Raw genomic sequence first — 16,382 nt, forward strand, 5'->3', positions numbered from 1 at the left:
TCTTAAATCTCCACCCAGGGGTATATTTTTTAGTATTACAATGAGCAAAGGGTCAGTTTGAGGACAGGTAAAATCAAAATGTGCATGCTTTCTGCAGAGGAAATTCCCTACTGAAAATAGCTTTGCTTGAATGAGCTTGACTACAGTGTCAACACTGGGGCTTATTGTGTTGGTGGTCATCACGGTTGCCGTGTCCGAAGGACATGGTTACTTCCTTGACTACCTCTCCTGCCTCAGTCTTTCAGACACATTCTAGTGCTGGTTCACCATACCTATAAATCAAACCCACAATCTGTTAAATGTCTTATTATATGAAGAATGGTCTTGGGCAAAAGAAAGAGAGAGTCATCCTTGCTTCAAAAGGGTTGCCAGCCTAAGCCAGGTATGGCTACAACCAGTGGGTGAGTGTAGTGGCCACTAGAATGGGCACAGGACTGGGTAGTCAGGAGCCTAGGATTCTGGGACCAGTTCCCTTAATCTGCTGGGTGATGTTGATATGAAGTCACTTGGCATCCTGAAGCCTGCATTTGTTCACCTGGAAAGCAAAAGCATTAGAGTAGGTGACTTTTGGGATCCATTGCAAGTCTAGAATTCTAGCATTTTGGTGACAGCCACAAAAATCATCACATTATTGGGTGTAAAAAAAATAGTTCTCCTGTTTTTCCAGGATAGTATATAAGCTTCTGAGCCCCACTGTGAGGTGGGCAATCACTCTGTGATTCTCCCCATGCACATATTGTGTACGCATTAAATAAATTGTATGCCTTTTCTCCTGTTTAAATGTATATATATATTATGTATGTATATAATATATGTATATATTGTATATATTGTATGCCTTTTCTCCTGTTTAAATGTATATATATATATACATTAAATGTATGTGTATATATATTATATATACGTGTGTGTGTGTGTATATATGGGGCAGAAAAATATTATATATATTATATATTATATATATAAAATATTATATATTATATATAATATATAATATATATTATATATTATATATAATATATATTATATATTATATATAATATATAATATATATTATATATTATATATAATATATATTATATATTATATATTATATATTATATATATTATATATGTATTATATATTATATATTATGTATGTATTATATATAATATATTTATTATATATTATATATTATATATACGTGTGTGTGTGTGTGTGTGTGTATATATGGGGCAGAAAAATGATAATTTATAAACATGTATCTGTCAAGGTTGAGCTAAAATTCCATTGCTTCCCAATAATAAGAAAATATACATTTCATTTCTGACCCATTCATTTACTAAGTAGTACTACCAATCTCCCAAAGAACAGGAGATACAGAATCTTTATCAAGGAAAAAAATGCCCTTTGGCAATAGTTTAGAGGAGTTTTCTTTTGTACTTCCATGTTATTTTGGAGGAAATAAGATAATGACATGCATATTCAGAATCTGGCCATTCTTTAGGACAAAAGACCCTGTTTCTTGAACAAATAAGTAGCATTTAAAAGAGGAAAGAGTTTGGCTTACATTAAGAGAAACGTTAAGAAACTTACGAAGTGCAATGTGTGGTCTTTGTCTAGATCCAAACTCTAAAAAAGACCCTTTAAAGACAATCAGGCATTATAGTGTTATTAATACAGGTATATTTTTATATCAGCCTAAGCAAAACTTCACCTACTGCATTTCAAAGACTTTCAAACTAACTTTAGAATTTCTACCATTTTGTATTTTCTCACCACTGCTCCTCTCAACTTTCTTTTTTTTTTTTTTTTTTTTTGAGACGGAGTCTCACTCTGTCGCCCAGGCTGGAGTGCAGTGGCGCGATCTTGGCTCACTGCAATCTCTGCCTCCCGGGTTCACGCCATTCTCCTGCCTCAGCCTCTCCGAGTAGCTGGGACTACAGGCACCCGCCACCACGCCCGGCTAATTTTTTGTATTTTTAGTAGAGACGGGGTTTCACCGTGGTCTCGATCTCCTGACCTCGTGATCCACCCGCCTCGGCCTCCCAAAGTGCTGGGATTACAAGCGTGAGCCACCACGCCTGGCCTCAACTTTCATAATATCTTCGCTTAGTTTCCTTCCTTAGAAAGGAGAGTCTGAGACAAAGACTTATGTGTGAGTACTTGATTGGTGAAATCCTGAAAAGCACAAGTGTGGAACAAGGGGAAATGAGGAAGGAAGGAAGGAAGGGCCAATATAAGGATACATTATTGCATTTGCCACCAATGAAAACAGCTGGTGACTTGATCCTCCAGGACCATCATAAGAGCCATATGAATGGTATTTCACAACCATCCATTCAAGGGAAAAACACGGGGAGAATTTGTTCTTCACTCTCCATTGGGTAGAGATTTGCCCTATGGGGAGGTTTGCCTGCACTTCCAGGTTGCACAGGTATAGGTGCAGAGCAGGTTCCCTAAATTTGGAGCTAAAAAACTGTTGGAAGCATAAATTATCCAGTTTCCTCACTTCTCAATTTCATGTTGGTTATATAGTTTTATTAGTATATAATATTATTATAGTATTGGTAAAAATAGAGAAAGTAGATGCTGCTCCAGGGAAGGGGTCAGGGAGGTGGAGAGTGTCGAGTCACACCTGCAGTAGATGCTAGGAGAATAATAAAAATTAGGAAGCAATTCATTATTATCATTTTTTTCTGGAATGAAAGGGTAGATGTAATGCAGTTAAATTTCTGGAAATAATTATTCCAAAATTTGCTTTTGTTTTGAAAATATATTTTTGGTAATATTTTTTCTTTCCATTTTTCTTTAATTTTTTTCTTTCCATTTTTCCCAGTTAATGACTCATAGCTAGAAAAAGATGTTAATCTTTAATGTTATAAAAACTTATGAAAAATACTAATTATATTCACTGTATTTAATGCAGTTGCATGATTGGGGAAAAAAGTATATCATTTAACTGAGTTAATAGTTACAGATCGCCTTCTAGGTCATCATCCATCAGACACTTTGTATACTTCATACAAAGATTAAAAAAGATATTTTCCCACCTCTAAGGGGTTGATAATCTGGTTATACAGACAAATGCACATACAAAGTGCTTATGATATAAACATAAGTTCTTTAACTGAAGTACCAAGATCCAATGGAGAATGTGGTTTTGGGAATAGTAATAGTGGTGATGGTGGTAACAGCTTCATAAAGAAATTTGGTCTTGGTGAATTGAAACCCCTTTTGAAACCAACCAAACAATACTCAGATGCATGTATTGAAAGCAAAAAAAAAAAAAAAAAGAAACCGTAATTCTGGCTTGATCATTTTGATACCAATAAATTATCTCTATACTAATGGTGTAATATTGTTGAAGGTTTCTCCTAGGACTTCAAAATAGTCTTCAACAGCCACATGAGATGATTTTCTTCTTTAAAACCTTATGTCCAAACAAGAAGAGTTCCACATTAGCCTTTAAAAAAAAATGCCAGCTTGTTCACAGACAGCAGCTTCTGTGCTTCTAAGGGTAATGAGAAGGTAGCAGGCTCATGCAGTCCCATCATAAATGGATTTTCTGGATCCTGGGAACTCAGTCCCTAGAGCAGTTTTATCCAAGATAGAGTTCTTAGTTCAACCACCTGCATGTTAAAAATGAAGACAACTGGGATTCAACTCAGACCCACTGAATCAGACTTCCTGCAAGTAAGTCCAGGAATCTGTATATATTTTTTAAGTTACTCCAGATTATTTTTGTGCATGCAGAAAGGTTGCAAACCTTTCCTCTAGAGAGGAGTTGATCTGAAAGGTAGAGAGGAAGCTGCTTTGCATTATCTAATCTGACTCTTCTGCTGATGTCATTATCCCCAAATTTCAAGGGATACTTGGCTCCTATCAAGGAGTGGGTTTGCCAAGGGAGCCAGGAGTCTGGACAGGCTCTAAGAACTTTGGAGACCAAGGAAGGAATCTCCTGATGCATGGCTGAATTTGTATTCAACTTTAGATTTTCCCTCTTTGTTCTGTCAGTAATTTAAGAGTTGGAAGAGAAAAAAGATGACTCATGACTCCAGACAGGGAAACGTGTTTATTTTTCAAATTATAGTAAAACAAACAACTCCAAATCTATGGTCTTGTTTTCCTTTTCACCCCTGTGAACTCGTGTGTAGGATATAATATTTCTAGCAGTTCAACTGGTTAGGATCCTGTACCAGGAATCCATGTGCTTAAAAATAAAAAGAAGCCTAACCAAAGCCACCCCATGCCCCAAACCCTGGGAACTTTTCCTTCATGAGGAGAAGAATCTGTCTTCAGCCTCCTGCACTGTAGAGAAATTGATGGGAAAGATAAGAAAATAAGAATGTCACATTTATGAGAAGACACAGCTGTTCAGAAATCTAGTCTGAACAGCTTAACTGAGAACCCTCACCGTCCCCTCCAAAACCCCTCATGCCCTTTCAGATCCCCAGTACATCAGTTCATTGTCAGAGTTGATCATATAGCTTTTAGGGTATTTTAATTAGTCCAGTGTTCTTTGGGCTTGAAAATATGCTTTGACTTTCTCTACTAAAATTTCGGTTTAGAAAGGTGGCATGTTGTCCATTTCTTCATATATGTTTAAGAGAATCAAAGCTTACTTAGACATCTTTTGGAAACAAGTACAGAAGCACATTTGAAAACAGCTTAGGAATGTTTGTAAAGATGGCTCTGTTCACCGTCTGCCCTTATGATCAGTCAAATAAGCAAAGTCTAAATCCCTGGCTCCCTTCCTGTGCCAGGAGCTACCACTATTCCCATGAACAGGGCTTGCAAGGCCTGGAAGACTTTCTCAAAGTCACGACCCAGAGAGGCTGGACTTGTAATTACTCCTGCACTAACCTGTTATCTTACTGTATGAAAAAATATTTAACTTTATTAACAGAATTGAAACAGACAAATAAAATGTAGAATACCTTTTATTCTATTAACTAACTCAGTAGTTCTTTTTAAAACCTGGGAAAAGATTAAAAGCAAAAGCGATAAGTCAGCAATTAGAGCCTCTTGTCCATGGTGGTATTTGTTAATTCTGGAAAGACATGTGTGAAAGACTGAGAAGGTGACCCATGCTTTTAACAGTTTCTGGGGACTTAAGGGAGAAAAACCAGATCCTAGGATTCACCAAGTGCGAGGGTTAGTGCTCACCATGTTTTGAACTAGAACCCATACTAAAAAGACCATACTAAAGAAAGTTCCTGTCATGGATGGAAGCCTATCTTTGAATCATCTCAATCCTTGAAATTAGACTAAGATGACACAGCCAAGCATGGTAGCTGATACCTACAATCCCAACACTTTAGAAGGCTGAGGCAGGAAGATCACTTAAGGCCAGGAATTCAAGACCAGACTAGGCAACATATTGAGACATCTCTATAAAAAAATTAAAACTTAGCCATGTGTGGTGGCTCATGCCTGTAGTCCCAGGTCCTTGGGGGGCTGAGTTGGAAGGATCGCTTGAGCCCAAGAGGTCGAGGCTGCAGTCAGTTGTGATTGTCCCACTGCACTCCAGCCTGGGTGGCAAAGTGAGACCTTGTCTCAAAAAAAAAATAAATAATCTATTAAAAATTTTCAAAAAATACAATGTAAGCAGAAAACAAAAAAAAAATTAAGATCATATCATAGCAGAAATCAATGAAATAGATAACAGAAACCAAAATCTAGTTTTTTGAGGAGATCAATAAAATTATTGTTAGCCAGACTGATCAGGAAAAAAAAAGAAGGCACAATGATTAATTTAAGGTTTGAAAGAGGTGATGTCACTGCAGATTCTTTAAATATTAAAAAGATAATAAAAAATACAAGATACTTAGAAAACCTAGATGAAATAGACAAATTTCTTGACAGATGAAAACTGCCAAAGCACACTCAAGAAAAATTAGATCACCTCATAATCCTACATGTGTTAAAGAAATTGAATTGACAGTAAATTACCTTTCTATAAATTAAACCCCAGGCCTAGATGGTTTCACTTGTGACTCCTACCAAACATTTAAAAAAATCATACCAATTCTACATAAGCTTTTCCAGAAAATTAAAGTAAAAGAAATAATTCCCAAGCCATTTATGAAACCAGTATGCTCCTGAAACCAAAACTAGACAAAGGCAATAAAAGAAATGTATAGACTGAAATCTCTCATGAACATAGATGTCAAAATTCTTAATAATACTTTAGCAAAATGAATCCAACTACATATTAAAAAGGATAATGCATTATGTCTAAGTGGGTTTTATTCCAAGGGTTTTGCAAAGTTGGTTTAACAAAAATATGGCTATTCAATTGTTTCAGCACAATATGAACCATTCTTATGCATCTAAATTCAAGACTCATTATACAGCAACAATAATCAAAATACTCTGGAGTCAACATCAAGATAGACAAATAAATCAATGAAACTGGATAGAGAGTCCAAAATAACTCTACACTTACGTGGGAAATTGATTTTGGACAAGTTGTTAGAATGCCTAAAATTAAAAGGCTAATAATATGAAGTGCTGGTAAGGATGTAGAAGAAGGTGAACTCTCTTATGGTGATGATGGGAATGTAAAATGGTGTGGTACAACCTCTCTGGAAAATAGTTCCATATTATCCATCCATTCCACTCTTAGATATTTACCATAGAAAAAAGAAAGCATATACCCACATAAAGACTTGCACATGAATGTTCATGGTGCTTTATTTTTAATAGGAAAAACTGGAAACAACCCAAATGTTCATTAACAATTTTGGTATATTCATATCATGGAATATCACTCAACAATAAAAGGAATAAACTATGGATCTATACCACAAAAGTGTAGCAACACTAATGAATCTCAAAACATTTGTGCTGAGTGAAAGAACCCAGACAAAAAAGAATATGTATGTTAAGATTTCATTTGTGTAACATTCTAGAAAATGCAAACTAATTTATAATGGCAGAGAGTAGATCAGTAGTTGCCTAACAATCAGGAAGACAGGGAGAGAAAAGAGGTAGGGGTTATCAAATAAATTTTTGATGGCGATGAATATGATCATTATCTTGATTGGGATAAAGATTTCATGGATGTAAAAATATGTCAAAGCCTAGCAAATTATGTATTTGAAATATATTGCTTATTATATGATAATTACACCTCCATAAAGCTGTTTTAAAAGTGAGTGGTGTGTCCATTTAATCTTCTTAAGAAACTTTCACTTGGAGCCCTCTCTCCTATTGTACCAATGTACCTGCTTAGGTTGCTCCTGTTGCTAGCTGTCCTCCTAGACATCTCCCTTCACTGTCATCCTAATAATTTATCTTTGCCTCTCCTGTGTGTATCCCCTTTGTCTTGGATTCTGTATCTTCCTCTTTCGTGGTTTACTCCCTCAGTAAGGTGGATGAAATCATCCAGTTGCTTCCTCAGAAAAGGTACATATAATGTAAACTCCTTGAGCTCTCCTGAGAGAAAAAAGAGAACTTGTCCAAGACTTATATCCTATAAACTCACCTTCCAGAAAAAGAGTTAACTCTCTTTAAGTCTCAATTTAAATAGCGGATGCCTGATACTTCTGATCGTCAACTTTCAGACCCCAGTCTTCCAACCATTATAGGGGAGGAGCGTTACTAACCATGAATGCTGATAATATAAGGTCTGACACTATTTGCCACTTCATGTAGCTGCAACCTAAGGCTTGAATCCTGGCTCCTTGATCACCCCAGAGAAGAGGCTGATGCTAACTCCAACCAAAAATAGTGTCTTGGCAGAAAAGGGCTGGAGATAATTTTCTGCTAAGTACTATTGCCACTATATTCTGGCCTCTGATTACACAGATGACTTGTTAATTCTTCCCTCTTTATGTAGTGTAAAAGTTCCAAAGCCCGAGTGTCTGAGTACATCTTCCCAAGTCTGACATCTTGTTCTGTCAGACTGTGCTCTCCCTCGGAATATGATAGACAATGGGAGAACTTTACTGTTCTGTTGCTGATGTTGCTACCATGAATTTCCCTAGTGAACATTGCTCCAGCAGCCAGCAGCCCTAGTATGTATGCTTTCTAGATATTTGCCATTGTTTGCAGAACATCTTGAATATATAGAAAAGTTATTCTCCTGCCCTACCCCCATTACTGCATCACCTCCACCATTATCTAATTGATAGTTTGGCTGGGTATAAAATTCCGGGTTGAAAATAATTTTCCCTTTATAATAAATAAACTCATTCATCAATCATGTACTCAATTTCAGTGTTACTTCTCAACAGTTTAACTCACTCTGACTTCCAGTCTTTTGTATGTGTCTTGCTTTTGTTTTGCATTTCTTTTTGGAAAATTAGAGTCTTCCTGCTGGTCCAGTATTCTGAAATTCTCTATGTATGTATCTTGGTATGAGTATTTTTTACATAAATAGATTTAAGAACACAGCTGTTAGGCCTTTTCTACCTGGAAATTCATGTGCTTTTGTTCTGGAAATTTTTCACTGGATTATTTCTTTGATGATGATGTCCTCTTTATTTTGTCTTCGTCTCTCTTATATTCAAATTTTGGACCTCCTGGGCTAATTCTTATGTTTTTTTCTTCCCTATTTCACATTTCTTTGTCCCCTCTTTCAACTTTCTGTGAGATGTACTAATTTTATCTATGAATCCCTCTTATTTTTCATGGCTGCCATCATAATTTTAATTTCCAAAAGCTCCTTTTTGTCTTCTAAATGCTCCTTTTTTGTAGCTTCTAGTTCACTGTTTCATGAAATATGGTCTTAATTTTCTGAGAATATTAATGAGTTATTTTTTAGCTGTTACTGCTTTTTTTTCTTTATTTCTTCTTCCTTCTGTATCATTGTCTCTATCCTCTTTGTTTTGATTTCCATCTTTCATGTTAGAAGTTATTCTCAAATGTCTGTTGATCTTTAGCAGAACAGTCATGTTTAAGGGTGGGACCCAAAAGACCTAACTGGAAGCCTTACATGGAGAGTTAGAGTTAGTTAATTGGTTTATCATGTACAAGAGGTTATGACTGAAAACAAAGGAAAAAAAGAAAAACCTCTCCATAGAAAATGTGCAGATACATAATAATTTTACACTCACATGTAGGAGCTCACAGATTAAGAACACCTAGTTAATGAAGTAAAATACTCATTGTTGTTTTTATACCTTGAAACTAGTTAATAATGAACAAACACCTTTCTAGCTTTTGCTTGCATACTTTGAATGAAAAGGAACTCACTGTCAGTCAGATCAGTTCAGTTGACACTGGAAAAGCTCTATTATTAGAAGATACTCTTACTTTGATCTAAAATATATCTCTCCATAATTTCTACCATTTTGTCTTATATACACTTACTGCATATATATTAACATTCAAATGACTTTTTTTTACTTTGTCCTTGGAGCTTTTTAACATAACTGTTGTTAATCCCACATCAATAATTTCAGCCTCTCTGGGATATTTCTATAAAAACAATGCCTCTGATTTCTCTGCAAATAACCACGAGAAAAATCAGAAAATAAACTGTCTCCCACCCGGGCTTCTAAGGACATAGCTGGATTGCTGGGTGCTTAGACTTGTGTTCTGCTTCAGACGAGAGATGCCAACTGGAGTACTCAGAGAGTATAGATTAATTCACATTGGGAAGAGTCGATAACTACTGGGAAGGGGTGGCAGTTGACAACTAGACCAGCTGAAATTTGGGAGCTTTGAGAGAGCTGTTTCCTATCCAGACTGGTCAGAACCCTAACTGTCAATTCTTCAGTGACAAAAGGAAGCTCTTTAGCTTTCAATATTTTATAACAGCTTAATATGTGGCTTTATTCCCTATCTACTCAACACTAAGAGGGTTAAAAGAGATCAAACCTATTCGTTCACTTTTACCTGTTCTTTCACTCCGATGTTCTGAAAACTTTCATCTTTTCTTTCATGCCACACAAATCTTGGAGTACTGTCCTTATGCAACAGAATGCCCAGGCAGTTTGGTCAATCTTTCACAGGCAAAAAAATCTATTTGTTTCTCCTACATTCAGCTGAAGAGGGGCTAACAACAAACATCCATAAATACACAGAGTATGTTGCATTAGCAGAGGTGGAAAACCCCCAGCATTCTTTAAGCTGGCTTCTAATTCCCTTAAAAGCCAGTCCTTCCACAGTTCACCCTCAGAATGGAATCAAGGTTCCTTTAGCCTTTCTATCTCACCCGCTTCCCCCTTAGCTTTAATATCACAAAGGGAGATGTACTTCCAGCCTCTAATCTGGCTCCATCCCAGCACCTGGCTCTCTTGCCTTTGTGTGAGGACTGGCAAAGAATGAACTCAGTGGGAGAGGATGTGCAGGGAGGGCGGGAGCCAGAGGCGGAAACCAGCCTCCCTCCAGAGGTGACCGGCTCCACAGCTGTCCCAGGCTTCAGAGCCCTGCAGTGCCAGTCAGGAGGCTGGCTCTGCCGTGTCTCTCCACACTCCTGGCAAGGGATCTTTTTGTTGTTATTCCCCCTTCTTCCCTTCTGATTCCAGACCCAGTGTTTGCTTGTCTTGCAGCCAAAGATAAGCTCCAGGCATTCAGGAGGCCACATTTTAGACACCCGAATAGAGCATTGACTAAGGGAAAGGAAAAATTTGTCTTAGAAATTGCTTTCCCGTTTGCTTTCTCCTTCCTAGCTCGTATTGATTAGGTGACACTGTGTGTGTGGATTCAATGAAATCTCAGGGTGAAAATATCATAAAATGCATTGAGACTAACCTCATGTAATCCTTGAACCCCATTCACCCCATTCCAAATCTGCCTTCACTCACAATTGCACGAAATTTACTGTCTACCCAGGAAACACCCATATTTGCAGCCAATGTTATTAGAATTGTCTTCTTCCATGACATTCATTGAAGGCAAGAGGATGTCTGTTTGAAAAGAAAAAAGTCAAATTTGTTGGTGTGTGTACTGTGGGTAGGGATTGTGACTGCATTCTGGGGCTTGCATTTAAATCAAGAAATCTTTTCCTATTCTTCCTTATCAAATGGCTTGGGCAGCCTTTCTTCAGCTTCTAGTATGTTAAAAACAAAAATCTAAAACATTAAAATTTGCCTCTTTAGAGGAGGACTAGGACTGAAAATGAAATGCTACGGGATACTGTTGTGGCTTAGAGTTGTGTTCATTTTGGGGGAGTCTAGAAGAGAAAATGGGGGACAGAAGGGTTAACCATTGCCTTCTGGGCAGGTCAGTTGATCTAGCAGACACCATAGTCCACTTCGTCTCCGTAAGAAGCATTGCCTGTTCAGTGACTTTTGAAATGCAAAACATGCACACTTTTTACTGAATCATAAATAGATGCAAACAACCCTTGAAACCCACTAGAAAATGAGGCAGAAAGGACAGTGAACACAGGACAGACATTAAACACAAAACATGGTGTAAAATCAGAAGTGACCAGTGACTGTCCAAACCAGAGGAAGTCAAACCACACCTACAAGAGAAGGAAAAGCATGATTCGTTATGACCTGAGAATAGTTTGATTTCTGCTACACAGAGGATGTAATGGATGTAAAGTAGGCATAGTCCCTGCTGCCTGTGCATTCAGCATGCCAATTAGAAAACCGGGGGCTGGGGCAGCATCAAGACGGGGCACGGAGTTTTATGAATGATCCCCTGTCTCTGGGAAGACACCTGTGAGGCCTGGTGAGGACATAATGGATAATGACTGAGCTTCATGGCCTCCCCAGCACAGGAGGTGAGGCTCACAAAGCCAAGGGCCCTAAGCACACAGGGGATTGCAGAACAGACATTTTCCTTCTGTTCTTCAACCATTCAGTGAACAGCTGGGCACAAAGAAAATGAGCAGGTGATTTCAGATTTACGAAGCTGCATTCTGACCCCCTAGGCAGAGCCTTTGAGAACAGAAGATGGGAGGCTGACAGAGATAGGTAGGTGTGGGCATCTGAACCCAAAACACTAGCTCTGATTACATATGGACCCTTGAACCAGCTGCTAGAAAGGGTTGCCATGGCACCAGAAAACAGTCCCTTTCTCAGTGTGGAAAAGCCAGGTAGGGATCACCATTTGCTGAAGATTTCTGTTGAATATGCTAGTTCTTGAATTTAGAATGTAATTTAAAATTTCTGCTGCTAATACATCTAAATTTAGGCTTCGATAAAATTCTAGGATTTTCCTTAGATCCTATTGCTTTTTACAGATAATAAGCTCATTTCCACTGGTGGTAGAGTCACCAACCCATCTCCCACCATTCCCTTCCTATGGCAATGAGAACAAAGATGAGAAGAACCAAAGGCAGGAGATGTGCAAAAATCCTCATACAACATCACACGAATTTTATAACAATTCCAGTGCTTGCAAAGGAGTGTGGAATAAACCAGTTAAGTGGTATAAATATTATTGTTCAGAGATATTTGCCTCCCCTCACTGAAGGAGGATCATATATTTTCTTACCCATTGACATTAGGCTTGGCCATATCAGTTACTTTCCAAAATGAAATGTAAGCAGAAATGACATGTATGTGTCACTCTAGGCAGAAACTTTAGGGCCAGTACACGATCTGCCACATTCTCCTTTCTCTCTACCAAGAGGTTGTTTCACATAGATGCTGCTCCTTTACTTTGGGTGCCTATAATGAACTCAATGTGAAGCAGGGCTGGAGCTGAACCATGAATGAGAAATAATCTTTATTACAAACCACTGAGATTTGAGAACTGTTCATTATAGTGGAATAACTTAGCCTACACTAGTTAATACAAAGTACCTTTAGAGGCCATATACATCGACCTTATTTTCAAAATATGCATATATGAGTTTAAAGGATTGACAAGAACTACAGCAAAATCTTAATTGTGATAATTTCCTGAGTTAGGAAGTATGATTTTTTTCTACTTTATGCTTTTCTAATATTCCTAAAATTTCTACAGTGAACAAATATTGTATTATTATTAAGGAAAACATAACTGTAATATTCTTTAAAAGACAAAGTTTCAATCCTTGCCTAGTGTGAAAGTTCTATTGAGTCTCACCAGTCATCATTAATTATATGAATTTGGGTGACAAGTATAACACTTTTAAAAGTATTATATTTCTAAGACCTGCGGCAGGTTTCTTTCATGAGCCATGGCTGGCATCTTACCCCCCTTCCTTCTACTTCCTGTCAATCCACAGTCTCCCACGGGTTCCTCCAAGGCAGTACTAGACTCCAGTGTCCTGAAGTTATCTTGAGTGTGGGTGGCCTACAGCAACTAGCACTCAACATAGAAGAACCTCTATCCTTCTTAGGAGCTCTGTGCACACATTCTTCTCTTGTGTCTCATTTGTAATCATCAAAGTCAAGGAATTCTTTTCCAAGGTCTGTTCCTTCCCTATCGAATGCAAAAATCTGTATCCATGAATATGGGAATAGAGGAAATGCCTCCTTCCTGAAGACATTTCAGGATATTGACATTGTATCCCAGCACTAAAACGTCTGGGAACCCCTACTTCAAAAGACCAAAAATTAGGTCATGACCTAACTACATCTGAAACTAGACTCCCATCACTGGAGTGGGCAAAAGTCCCTTGCCTAGACCCTGTTTCTATTTTTTGGGAAGATCTCCTCTGCCCATGTCCCCCATGGCCTCTGGCTCTGCCCCTGGGGACTCCTCTTGGTTTTTTACTCTCCTTGGCCACATTTGAGGAAGGCCTCATGGGAATTAAATAACATTTGAAGCTATCTTCTATTTTTGGAAGATAAAGGTGCCAGAGTTAGTCAAAGGCTTTGGACAAATCAAAAGGCTTTTGTTTATTTGTTTGTTTGTTTGTTTGTTTGTTTCCAGGTTAGTGGTTTTATTGGCAATAGAACCCCCTGAAGAAGTCAGTAGTCTTCTGACCTATTTGTCTCTAGTCAGTTTCAGATGTAGAAATCATACCCAAATTCTCTCTAATACATACTTCTCAAATCTGCCTTATTTCTTATTTCTATTTCTTCGGCTTAGTGGTGGTGACCTTTGAGCATGTCAGGCTTGAAGAGGAAGCCTACACCATTAGATCTTCGTCTTGAATCCTAGCCAATTGATGATTTTTGCTGTGCCATGTGGCTCAAAGGCTTTTGTAAACCCTATCTGTTGCTGTCTGGAGTATAGAAATGGTTAACTTTTCCTAATTTGCAAAGCTCTGAATTTCTGAGATTTCTTCATTTCTTTTCATTTTTGCTTGCCACCTAGCCAGTGTCTTCCTGAGCTCTTCTTTTTTGTGTGTGAGAGTTATTAAGTACAGCCAATAATAATCAATACACATCATCTCCCCCATGCTGCAGGCTGAGTAGATATGCTGAGGTATACCTTCCAAGTGTTTTGTCACTACTTAACACCAGTTTTCTTCTTCCAGCTCCAGATATCAATTATTCTGCCACCCACCTGCTTCCCTATATGCCACTTCCTTTGAAGGAACACATTTCTGGAACTACCAGGCTACAATCCAGAAAACAGAAGCTGTTCTTGGTATTTTGAGTAGGAAAGAGCTTCATACAGGGAATTAGAGGAGACACAGCTATTGGAAAGTCAAGAGAGTATAGATCAGGAAGTTCACTTTCAGGAAATCCAGAAGTACAGGATCATTGGAAAGCCACCACCAATGGCCTCAGCTTCTGCAGCATGAACATAGTTCATTTTCAGAAAGACCTGCATTGCAGTTGGAAGCCACTGCCAATGATCCCAGCTGCCTACGGCACAGAAGCAGATTATTCTTAGGAAGATGCTCTAAAGCAAGCCACTAGTAAAATCCTACATTAGCTGTCTGCTCATGCTTCTATGAGGAAAACAGCATCTCTCTTCTTTCTGTCTTCCCAAATCTTTGGAAATCCCCCTTTGGAGGAATCTAACCAAGACCTTCCTGGCAAGGGAGCCTGAGAATGCAGTTTCTGTTTTCTCCCCCTGCAGTTCAGATAAGACTGCTTAGATGGGTGATGATAATATTGAAAACCAAAAATAATATCCTGCACACTGAAGCTCACAGTGCACAGCTATTATATTTTTGACCATTTTAATTTTCCTGCACCATCTTAGCCTGCTCTAAGTATCTTGTTTAGCATGTCGATAGCACATAATAAATTATTTGAGGACAATAGCATAAGAAAAGTAAGGTTCCTTCAAGGTCTAAAGTTTTAGCCTATGAGCCTCAAATAAATCTGGACTTTGATAAACATTATTATTGAGTAGAAAAATTATGTGATGAGGAGAGAGGACAACAAGGCCCACTCCATAGTTTGCTACTAGATTCCACCTTAAAGAAAGTGATATTCCTTCTCTAGGCCTCATTATTTCTCATCTGGAATAAAGGTTTTAGACTAGATATGTGGTTTCCAGACTTTCTGATAGCTATGGAGCCATTCTTGAATGAAATCCCACAAGGAGTCCCAGTAAAGGGAGGAACTGGGACCGGCACAGTGGCTCACACCTGTAATCCCAGCACTTTGAGAGGCTGAGGTGACTGGATCACCTGAGGTCAGGAGTTCAAGACCAGCCTGGCCAATGTGGTAAAACCCCATCTCTACTAAAAATACAAAAAGTAGCTCAGCATGGTGATGTGCACCTGTAATCCCAACTACTAGGGAGGCTGAGGCACAAGAATCGCTTGAACCTGGGAGGCAGAGGTTGCAGTGAGCCGAGATCTCACCACTGCTCTCCAGCCTGGGCAACAGAGTGAGACTCCGTCTTAGAAAAAAAAAGTGGGGGAGAGGAGCTGCCCATTTGTAGTGGGATGGAGACCTGGAGCCCAGCCTTCCTGGGACAGCTCTGGAGAGTCCCTCCGGCTCCATCAGGCATAGTTTAAAACTCCAGGATGGGCCTATCTGTAACATATCCCCCTCTACTTCTAAAGTCATATGACTGTAATCATTTTCCGAGCTTTGACTCTGTTGGAGGTAAAGCCAAACACTCATCCTAAAACACATCTTCAGCAAGCTCTATAACTAATCTGTATTTGAAGGCACATCCAGTCAAAAAAAAAAAAAAACGCAGGGGAGAAGGGCTCTATTACAGTTGGACATGCTCAACATTTTGAAAGCATTATGTTTGTGACCCAAAACTCAGGTTCCAAATGCTGTACGACTAACTTAAAAATTTGATTTGTCATTATTCAGGTGATACTCTGATCACCGGAATAATGCCACAGAAGAATGCCCCCAAGCATTGTAAAAGAAAAATGAACAGGTGCTGCTTAGGGGACAGCAATTAGACTTAACCAAAACCTGCTGGTGTTGTTATGTGGAAACATAAAACCAATAATAATTTCAAAGGGAGACAGAATTCCATAGCATTTACCAGTCTTTTGCAGCGGTATTAAGTGGAGAACCAACCATGGTTAGGGTCCATTTAGAGTAATTTAAAAGACAGTTCATGCAAGAAAGCAGAGGGGACCAAAATGCATGATTACTAGAACTTTCTTTACAATTCTGTCTTCTTGCCC

The 16,382-nt window shown here is 38.4% G+C and overlaps 1 long non-coding RNA gene across 1 annotated transcript in view; it reads right to left on the reverse strand.

Moving 5' to 3' along the window:
* Positions 1 to 417: 417 nt before the first annotated feature.
* The window catches only part of LOC134731451 (uncharacterized), a 50,277-nt gene continuing 34,312 nt past the window's right edge, over positions 418 to 16,382 (reverse strand). The window contains exon 3 of the long non-coding RNA XR_010113729.1: positions 418 to 535. This is a non-coding gene — a long non-coding RNA (uncharacterized lncRNA). The remainder of the gene's footprint in view (positions 536 to 16,382) is intronic.

This window comes from Symphalangus syndactylus, chromosome 9 (assembly GCF_028878055.3).
Source record: "Symphalangus syndactylus isolate Jambi chromosome 9, NHGRI_mSymSyn1-v2.1_pri, whole genome shotgun sequence".
NCBI lineage: Eukaryota > Metazoa > Chordata > Mammalia > Primates > Hylobatidae > Symphalangus > Symphalangus syndactylus.